This window comes from Aythya marila, assembly GCF_965140915.1.
Source record: "Aythya marila genome assembly, chromosome: 1".
Taxonomy (NCBI): domain Eukaryota; kingdom Metazoa; phylum Chordata; class Aves; order Anseriformes; family Anatidae; genus Aythya; species Aythya marila.
Genome location: NC_139042.1, coordinates 203,462,592 through 203,473,783, shown reverse-complemented (window position 1 = coordinate 203,473,783; position 11,192 = coordinate 203,462,592). Strand labels below are relative to the sequence as shown.

General features: G+C 41.3%; 1 protein-coding gene across 1 annotated transcript in view; it reads right to left on the bottom strand.

Moving 5' to 3' along the window:
• Positions 1–2,550: 2,550 nt before the first annotated feature.
• The window catches only part of SFMBT2 (Scm like with four mbt domains 2), a 180,711-nt gene continuing 172,069 nt past the window's right edge, over positions 2,551–11,192 (bottom strand). Inside the window, exon 24 of the transcript XR_014319395.1 lies at positions 2,551–2,607. The gene's annotated coding sequence lies outside the window, so the exon portion shown is untranslated. The remainder of the gene's footprint in view (positions 2,608–11,192) is intronic.

Genomic DNA, 11,192 nt, shown 5'->3' with positions numbered 1-11,192 from the left:
CTTGCCTGTGGATCCCAAAGGAGGCTTAGCTGATCTTCTCTGGAGCTCTCTGAAGATGCCATCACGGGTCTTGTAACTCATGCTGATAGTTCCAATCATGCTAATGAGCCTTGAAGTGATTTTTACTTTTAATTCACCTGATTTCAGCTTCTGACCTTTGAGTGATATCATTCAAGGAGTTTTGCTGAATCAAGCCACCCTTCTGCCGGACAATCAGATGTAATATTGTAGTGCCAAGCACCTTAGGCTGGTATATGATGATTTTCAATTCTTTGATTCCTCCAGCACTGAGTTTTTAGAGATGTTTCACCACCCGAGCTGTCAGAGTAGCATAAAACTAATAACCAGGCTGTATTACATCTTGATGATGTGACAATGGTACTGATGGTGCTTATTCTCAGAGACTACAAGGCAGCATTTCTTTGATTGCTTATGGGAACACTTTACAGCTGAAGTATAATTTCATTTATTAGAGGCAGACAGCTTATAAAAACGTGTGAAACACAACAGGTACCAAAAAGAAAGCTTGGGAGACTAATGAGGCACAGGGCTCATACCTTTAAAGAAAACAAAGGTTTCTACAGGCAAATGGCTGATGCAGTTTGTTTTTTATAGAAGTAAATCAATCAAAACATTCAAACCGTGTTATCCTGCAGAGTTACAGCAAATACATTTCATCTAAAATTATTGATGACTTTGCTTTTAAACAGAGGATAAAACAAGAAGGAAAACAAGGAGAAAAAAAAAAAAAAAAAAAAAAAAAAAAAGTCCTTAAAATTCAAAGAACTATAGCCAGAGTGAAATCCAATCTAGTAGAAGGGTAAAATGTTCACAAGTAAAATAATAATGGTATTGTTATTACAAAATGCCTCTTCCTCAGAACTCTCTCCCACCCTGTCTGAGGGGCTGAATAAAAGCAAAATTTGATGTAAACACACTCCGTGTGCATCCAAGAGTGAACGTGGGAAGAGGGAAAGTACTAGCATGGTGGAAGAGTGACAAAACAGCTCCAAGTGAGCTGCAGAAGGGTTTGCAAGCCCATTTCCCAGATGAATGGTGATCATGGAGCAGAGATCAAGTGAGGAGTACACGTGCTTCATCTCTGAACTAGTGCTGAGAGGAGGCTGAGGACGTGATAATTAGGATCCTGATTAGGAAGAGACTGATTATTCAATAGTAAATGTCCCTATTATATGGCCAAAGCAAGAAGATGAAGAAGGCAAGGGTTGTGAGATGCTTTCAAAATGTTACAATGCACTGGTCATGTGTGTTCAGAGCGATGAAAGGTCTCCAGATCATTTGGAAAGTGCCTGCTGGCTTGCATATTCCAAAATACCTCTACCTGTGCAGGGGACTGCAGTGAGGCACACGGAGTCTGCTGTAACTCCTTGCTGGCTAGCCAACAGGCACCTTAGCACAGTCTGATGTCAAATCTTGGTGGGACTTTAGTGGGCTGTTCTTCTGAATACATATGGGTAGTGTATATAGGGTAATATGGAGACTTCTATAAAGTGAGACACTTAATGTGTATCCTATACAGGTCTTCCTCCAGGCTAGAGATTTTAAACATATATTATTACATGGACGGCCATAAATAAAATTAAAATAAAATAAAATAAAATAAAATAAAATAAAATAAAATAAAATAAAATAAAATAAAATAAAAATAAAATAAAATAAAATAAAATAAAATAAAATAAAATAAAATAAAATAAAATAAAATAAAATAAAATAAAATAAAATAAAATAAAATAAAATAAAATAAAATAAAATCCAGAAGTTACTGGCATTTCATATTTGACCAAGAGAAGTAATGTGTAGTGGTTCTGACCAGGATGCCAAACGTCCAGTAACGTCAAATTCTTCACCACCAATACCACCACCCAAAACCCACCAGAATCCAGCCAGCTTGGAAGGAAAACCATGCAGCTGTGCCCCAATTGAACATGTCTCTCCAGATACTTCCAAGATATCTGTCTGAAAAGCCTGAGCAGCTATCAACACCAATGACGAGTGTCATCTCTTACTTCTGGCTCCATCTCCTAATGTAGTACAGTACTTTGCAATGCCTGAAGTTTGAAGAATTAGGACTTAAAGGACTAAAAGTCCCTTAAAGGACTTTTTCCCAACGCAATCTGAGCCAGGACAGCAAAGATGAACGTTAACATGGGTTGAGCATTAGTCATACTCTAGTTTTCAGGTACATGCATTGGTTGGGATAAGTTGGAGTTTAAGAAGTGTTTGGGCTATGCTCTTAGCCATATGGTCTGAATTTTTGGGTAGACCTGTGTGGTAGCAGGAGTTGGACTTGATGATCCTTGTGGGTCCCTTCTAACTCAGGATATTCTTTGATTCTATGATTCTGTGTCTCACCAGTCATGTAAACTATATCCATCAGCTTTTGCAATGAAGAATTTGGTTTCCAGCATAGTCTTTCATGCATGTTGAGCTCCAAAGATCAGCTACAGGACTGAGTAATGGATTGAGCTCAAGGATTCATAGTGGATTGAGCTCAAGAGACCGCAATTATATTCCTCTGTTCTAGACCTCCGAGAAGTCCTTGGGCAAGTCAAGCTTCCTTGATGCCTCAGTTTCCTGACCTGCAAACTAAAAAGAAGTTACTGGTATCATTGTAAAGAATCCTCAGAGGTACCATGGTACAATGCTTGGCAGGAGGTGATGGTCTCTAGGTGGAAACACAGGAGATGGAGACAGAAGACCTCAACCTCAGACTGATATTGCTCAATTTTGCCACCTCTGAGTAGATTTGGGAACCTGTGGTGTCATCTTCTGCCATCTACAAACACCTTTCTGCCACAAATTAGACAACAGCTATGGAAGCTTCATCTGGAAGTGCTGGTTTGGTGTTCACTTGGCTATGTGCCTTTCTTCACATTGTTCTGTGCTCTGTAATTTAGATATGATTGTCTTAATCACAGACTTTTCTCCCATGGGCCCATGGTAGTGTGTACCCAGAGCCAGGTTTTCTATCTCTCTTTCTTAATGTCTTTTAGCTTTGGATTACAACCTAATTAATGTGCTGAGCTTTCTCTGCCAATTCCTGTTAAGAAAACAATCAAAACGTGTTTAATGAGAGGTGAAAACAAGAAGTATGTTTGATACCCTTCCCTGTCTCCACCATCACCTCATCTCACTGATGACATTGTTTGTGAGGATCATGCAGATATCTTGATATCTTGTTTCTCATCCAGTTTCCCGTTTTATTACATTCAGGTAGGAGTCATGAAACCGGTTCAGTTCCAGTCCTCTTGGCTGGGTGGTTGTGGGTTTTGGCAAACTACAAAAGCAAAGAGTTGGGAGTCTGGCTACAACCTTTTGGTTTTCATGTGAAATCCACTTACCACTGTTGGGGAGAGGGACTTAAAAGGAGGAATCAGTACCATAAGCTTTTCTTCGAGGCCCTGGCAGTCTGAAAAATGAGACACCTTTCTGAGAATCAGGCCCATAGATGTGAAGGGCTGAAGTTGCTTTACATGTTGAATTACTTCACACACAGACATTCTCTCTACATCATTGCCAGTTGGGCCCAACCTCTTCTCAAACTGAGCCCACCAGTTACAGGGATGCTGTATCAGAATATAGGGAATCTATATCTCTGGTGGATGACCACTCTGCTTGATAAGTCAGAATCTGAGCCATTCCCCTGCCCAGTCCCACCTCACACCATGTTTTAAACTATTTTGCTCATACTGGCTGATCCCTTTAGCCTAAAGCCTGATGGTCTCTGTGGGATGCCAGGCTCAGTTTTGTGCCCTCGGGATGGGCTGAGCATGCTGCTCCCCCTCCACCCCGACCACCCACAGTCCTTCAGATTTCAGCTTTTCCTAAAGTTATGTGGTTTCTTTCATTATAAGCCACATGAGAAGTATGGCTAACAGGCAAGGCTGAACCTGCTTTTCCCCTCTGCAGTAAAATTTATGCCATGAACAGAGCAAGTCCTTTAGAAAGCTGCCTCACTGCTCAGGTACATTAACTCCAGGCTATATCCAGCAAGAGTGAGGAGCTCTGGGCAGGAATCAGCATAATCTCTGTTCACTTCTCAGACGCTCTTCTGCCACAGAAGGACAAGGAAAAAGAAATTGGCTGACTTAGCAAGTCATTGCAACCTGGAGCAGGTCACATATCGCGTTATACCCTAGGTGTAATCTCACTGCTAAGCATTGTGCTCACCATGAGCACTTTTTTACTTGTGTGCTGTGCGTTCATCGCAGCAGAATAAATGCAACGCCAGGACAGCTGCTCTTTTCTCTTGCTCCCTTCCCTCCAATGCATAATGAAGAGAAGGGAAAGGGAATGAAGGATATAATTTGCTATTGTACTTTAGCAGAGGAAGCTCATCTGAACAACTGTCAGCCACATAATTTCATCGGATTTCCCAGATAAAATCTGGGGAATGTTTCGGGGACTGTATTTACTCGGTGTGTTTAATTTGACAATGAAAACTCTGCACGCGCTGATTGTTTAAATAATAGTGAAAAAGAGAAAAACAACAAAGAAAATCTCACAGGCAGCCTAATAAGTGGAAAATTAATAAATGTCAAAAACAGAAGATAAAATTCTACCCAGCAAAGCAGAAAGGAAGTGCCCCCATTTCTTGCAGCTGAAACTGCATAAAGAAATCACTCTGCTGTTTTGCAGCCAGCTCAAATATCAAATGCTGCCATGTACGTTCCCCTCGCCCACCTCCCTTGGGGCTGAGTGCCTTCAAAGAGCTAAGGAATGCTCCCTGCCTGTGAGATTTGGACCTTTTTCAGCTTTTTTTTTTTTTTTGTTTCAAGTGTACTTGAGCACCTGAGATAGTATCTGGCAGCTTTTTATCACTGAGCTAGAAATCTTCACAGAAGGGAAGATGGAAGGGAAGAATAAAGGGGGGACAATGCCCTGATGCTGTCAAAGGGGCAGAGCCTGTCTTGGAGGTGTCTGCATGGGGTTTTCCAGGCAGATGAGAGTCCACAATGAATTAAGAAGTAGCTGAGCTGGGCTCATGAGATCTGTGAAGGTGACCGCAGGTTGTGCTGCTACGCTATAGCTACACGGCCAATGATTTGGGGCTGAAGCAGAGGTAGAAAAAGTTTAGTCTGTGAAGTCTGGTGGAGGATGGAGGACTTTGAGGCACCTGGGGCTGCCATCCAGCAGCAGTCTGAATGATGCTGTCAGAAAGAAACAAAGTAAAAACCAGAAGTCATGCTTTGCACACACCCCAAATTACTGTTTATGAGCAATAGTTCATGATCCCTCTGGGAATTCCCTATTAAAATGAAAGCATTTGAGACTGACTAACAAACTGATCACAGACTGAGTTATTGATTGTACCATTAAGGTCTTAGTTTGAAACATTATTGGGTTAATGAAATGATCGAACATTTCTCTCCGGCATAACCAGCACTGCATTTCTTCTTAGTCTTTTCCTTCTCCTCTTTTAGGGTTCAGGCTAGCTCACGCTAAATCCAAGAGGGATCAGGCTGCTGCCTGTCCCAGGGATAGGTCAGCTGTGGTGTAAATCACCTTTTCTGCTCAAGCGAGTCTATGGATGAGATACCAACAGGGCATTAGCCATGGAAGAAAATAGAGTAGTCATTACGTACCAGTTCATTATAGAGTAATTTACTAACGAAGCATGAGGCTGTGAATGTGACTGTGTTTAACTCCACATCTTGCAGTCAGCTAGCTGAGGCAGCTGATGTGTGATTTGCTGCCCTTCACCGCCAGCCCCAACAGATAGGAATCGGTTCTCTCAGTTACCTCCAGAGATCAAAACTCTTCCGAGCCCCCACCCAAGCAGTGAGACCAAACAGCATCAACATCAGTCCTGGTGGGGGTTTTCTTTCAGCCAGCTTTGCAATATCTTTAACTCATTCTCAGCACTGCAGGTGAAAAGGAGATTTATTGCTTGGAGGATGGGGACAAAAGTACTCTTGTAGTGGGAATATCCACCCTCACACACCTCCTTGCCCTTTCCCTCTGCTCACTCCCCATGGCACAAGTCCCTCCACATCCCTACAAGGTGTCCCCAGTGCAGTGCCCTCCTTCCCACCAGCAGAAATGGCCAGAAGCATCTCTGCACCCTTAGGAGCCACAGGCAGGTGTTTGTGTCTGCTTCCACCACCCACCTCCTTCCTCTTAGCCAAGGCTCTGCCTCTCCTCTGGGAGACAATTGCAGCCTGAGAAATCAGCCCCCTGTTCACACTAGTATGCACTTTGTTACCTTTTAACTTCTTCCAGTATTTTTTTAAGCGAAACTTCACAAAAACTACATTTTTATTTTATTTTTTTTTTTTCATGTGTAAGGATGTGTTTTCCACATTGACTGCCAGACTAATGGTTATGAAGAAAATATTATGGCTGCCTTGCACCCTTGTTATCTCAAGATTTTTAAAGTGTTCCTAAACATAGTTATTCTCCATCCTATGTTTAAAACATCTCAGAATAAATTGAATTCTCAGAGCTTTGTAAAACTTCTACCAATTGCACATGTATACATATAGCACAATCAACTGCAGCTATGATCTTTCAGAATAGTCTTCCCATTTATTTCCTCCACATCCCAACAGATTTTCTTTCTCCATGCTCCTAATTTCCATGGCAGCCTCACTACCATCATTCCCTCCTCCAATTCCAGGCTTGGATGGCTGGAACTATGGAGAAAGTCAGCCTCAGAGATGGCCTGGGAGATAAGGGAGAATAAACTCTTATTATGAGAGAAAGCTGCTCCATTTCATTACTGCTGAGACTGCAGGGAGATACAGACACCAGATGGGGCAGAGAGAAATGTGACATGAGAAAAGTAGGAAGTTTTGTAGGGATTTTTGCTGCTCAGAGTAAACGAACCATCAGTATTTGAGTGGTTTTGCAGAGAATGGGCATCATTAAGAGAATGGCTTGAATTAAGGGATGGCAGCAGTCAGTTCAAGTTGTGTTTTTTTTTTTTTTTTTAATCATTTTTTATTTTATTTTTTTATTTATAAAGAAACTTTAAAAACTAATTTATTGCTGACCAGCAACTTCATGGCACTTGCTTTTGATTTCAATCCATTTAAATTGCAAATACCTGACTCCCAGAGGCTTTCTGCTGACGGTTCGCCTGTTGAGAATCTGAGCTCACAGGTCTCCCCAGGGTCCTCTCTCTGCTCCTTGCAGGGAAGGGGAAAGGCAGCTGTCTACATCCACTTTTATCTCTTTAATTTCATTATGCTTTGTAGCTTCTTGGCTGCCACCTCGTCTTCTCCAAGGTCACCTCTGTAATAAATGCAGGAGCCCAGGACAGGATTCAGGCTCTCACCTTGGGGGTTTCAATCTGGTAGCCCAAGCACAGGTACACAGTGAAATTGGGAGATCCTGCTTGGCCTCCAGCTGTTGTTACAGACAGTGCAGGCCTCCTGCAGGCCCTGAGCTGTACATGACAACCCTACAGGGATGTCTCAGACAGCATCCCATCTGCTACAAGGCTCCTGTATGTAGGCAGGAGGCTCAAGCCCTTGTTGGATCCTCATACTTGGAGCAATCTGCAACTGCTTTAAAAAGTTTGTATATGAAGAGGTACAAGACAGGGAGTTTACGGGCCACATGACAAGTGATTTTGTCCTATTATTAGAATTGATGCAGGAAGATAAATTTGGTTCCCCCTACTTTTTCATCAGTCAATCAGTAACCTTTAGAGAAACAAAATATTTATTGTCTGCGCTCCTCTGATGGCACTTTTTCTCCAACAATTCTCCTTGATATATCTTCCTTTATTCACTTAAAAATGCTGCCATGCAATAAAGAATATGAACATTTGGCCAGGATTTCTGGATGCCTAGCAGCCCAGACAAAGCAGATTAACCAAAATCATCTCTTCACATCCCAAAATGCCAAAGATTGATCTTGTCAGGACAATTCTTGCAGTGCAAGTGATCTGTTTCCTGCTGATTTTGTGCAAAGAAACAGATGTCTTTGATGTCTGTCTTTGGATAACATAAACCAAGACCATATAAATCCATAGGACTGCTCTTCTGGTCCAACTTGGGCTGAAAATGGAAATGTTTTGCTGAAGAACAGAAAATTTTTGGAGGAACAAAAAGGACTGGGAAATAAATTTCTGAGGTTGGAGAGTTTTCTTTTTGTTCCTGAGCTAGCCAGAAGCTCTTTGCTTTAACCAGTTCAATGTTAAACTTCATTTTTTCTATACCTGGGAAGTATCACCAGAGGCATCTGCTTTTCCCACAGTCAGAGACTTGGCTTGCTGGGCCTTTCCTTGTGGCTCCATGCAGCCACTTTTGTCTCCCCGTGCCCTCAGAGCAGCTGTAATTTTAGGATCCTGTAGTCCCAGTATCATTTCTGTAATGAAGTATCTACACAATAGATGTCTATCCTTAGGTAGGACATAACTCATTTCTCCTTGTTTTTTTTTGCCCTCCTCTAGACCTATACAAAGGGAATGTTACTGCCATGCACATTTGTTGTCAGGTATAAGGTGTTAGGGGACACGAGTGTCCCAAATACTACAAATCCTTCAAGGTTAATGGGGCATACACAAATCTCTAGCCTGTCTTAGTTTCTTCTTGCACTTGAGCTTACTGGGACGCTATGGGTCTTACTGGTCTCTGTTGATATTATCCTTCCTCTCCTTGCATTTAAAACCTGTGTTAGCTGATCTGGGATACAATGTCTGTGATTTGTTAACTCTGTTCTAAAACAGCTCTTTCATGGTGTAAATTCTCCCGGATTTATCTGTCAGGTATGAGGTTTTGGAGAAAAACTGTAGTGTCCAAAGAGAACAGAGAGGGATGTGTGTACAGTGAAGATGACAAGAGTGGAAGGAGGGGAGAAAAAAAGAAAATTTTGAGATGGGATATTTCTTTGTGTGGATCAAAAGAGGAGCTGGATCCTAAAGGAGAAGGGATTGTTAATCCATTGAGAGAAGTCAATAGCTCAGCTCCAACCAGTTATGTTTCCAGTCTGATCTGTCTCTTTTTTCCCACCTATTCTTTTTCCCTCTCTATCTTTCTAAAGTTGTAAGTACTTTTCAATGAAGAAAGGAGAGACGTGATTTTAAGATGAGTTGGGGTTGTGCCTTCAGGCAGAAGCAATGCTCAAAATGTACTTTCTAATGAATACAAAATATTAAAGCATGAAAATTGAAAATCACCGGCTGCTGCTACTGCTCTTTTTTTTTTTTTTTTTTTTTTTTTTAAGGTATGCTAATTTTTGTTGCTTTTAAATACTCCTGTTGCTGGGAAACCACCTCACACACTTGTAATTGAAATTGGTTCTTCATATCCCATTTTGTCTCTGGCAGGTTTAAAGTGTTCTTAAAAGATAAAAACTCAGCTGAGGAAAGGCACGGTACACCCAACAGCAGCTTCCTCAGCATTTCCATGGGCAAAAGTCATCATGAAATATATTCAGAAAATTAAAAGCACTAGAGCAGGGTATAAACTGGAATTGGTAGGGGGTGAATATGTTGGGGTGGGGGAAGTGGGTGAGAGAATCTGAAAAGGTTTCTCACAAAGGAGAAAGATCTTTAGTGGGCTGTGGGAATTAGAAGATCAATTTAATATAAACGCATCTTGGTTGCAACTGCTTCTGGCACACAGCATTTCCCAGATCAGGGGTCATAACTCTTGCTCCCAAGAATTTTTAAGCCTCTGTTACCCACACACTTTGTAACAGATGCCCCAAATATCGCTCGTCCCAGGCTTCTCTCTCTGTCTCCTAACATTTTGTCCTTGCATCTATCATATCCTTGCAGCCAAAGGCTTGTGCGCACTTTTGGAAAGCAACAAAAACAAACCCTGTGTGCATCAATCTGGGCAGGGTCACCACACATCCTTTTCAGTCACAACTGACAAAGTTCTGACTGTGTACTTACCAGTTATGTTCTTCCTTTGCAGGTCAGTTTGTTCTTATTTACATTTTAAAAGATGTGCATCTTGTCTATTTTTCTCCCAGTTGCTCGTTTAGCACCTTCTGTTATTTTACAAGGTTCGTAACATAGCTGAACAATGGTAGCTGAGTTACATGGGTTGAGAGCGAAGTTCAGTATACAGATTAACTGTTTATTAAGATGCTTAAGATGCACTCTTGTATTAAATGATTACGTCTCTCAGATCAAAATATACTTGCTGTTTCTCTGAAATAAATCCCTCTTAACCTGTTTTTATCTGTTTCCTATGGCTTCTCAGCTGAGTGATGCTTGGCCGGAGCTGAGTACTGGGTCCACAGGGAGAAAGTTCAACAAGAAAAATTTTAATGTTGTTAAAGATAAAGCTCTTGACTCTTCACCTACTTGATTAATGCATCCTATAGCTGTTCCTTAAATAAGGAAGAGCAAGAGGATAAATGAATAAAGTCTCTGCTAAAATGTTCAGACTGAATTACAACTACACATGTGCCATTCCCTTGTTTATTGTCATCTGCTCCAGCCTTGTCTCTTCCTCAGACTGTAAACTCCTCTGTGCGCAGATCTGTTGGGCTCAAGTGATATTCACATCTTTCATCCTACATAAAAATACATCACAGTAATAAAGCAGCTGTTGCGAGTTAATTCCAACCAAACTGCAATCTACCCCCATGCAACAAGATGTCTGCGCAATCACTCTTGATAACAAGTCCTGGGAAATGCAGCACAATAATCTCAGTGCTTGATTAATTTGTATTTCATAACAAGTCATTATTAATGGGCCAGATGCTGACAGGTTTGCTCATGGCGAGGACAGTCTGACTGCAGAAGTGGCACTGAAAGGGAGGAAATCAAGTGCTACTGAGGTAGTGCAAGGATATTCCAGCGCATCGCTGCCAGAACAAAACAGCTAGTGAGTCAAACAAAACAAGGATCAGCTCTTAGAAGCAAGTACAATGACTTGCTGCCTTGCAGAGATAACGTTCCTCTTGTAGTTTCTTGTGTCACGCAGTTAAAAAAAAAATAAAAAATAAGAACATCGAAAAGTTCCCAGACTATCTGTGCAGGGAATTAATGTTTGCAGCAAGAAAAATAAAATAAAAAATAAAATAAAAAGTCTTTGCAAAAGGGGTTTTTTTTCCTATAGGTTCTTCAGAGAAAGGCTGGATAAAAGAAAAGAGCTAGAAAAAAGTCCAGGCAAACTCAGAAGAAAAACATCAAGCTGTTTTCAGTGGGGAATGAAAGCACAAAAGAAAGTCCCTGGCAAATGTCAATATTTACATGAGTGGTG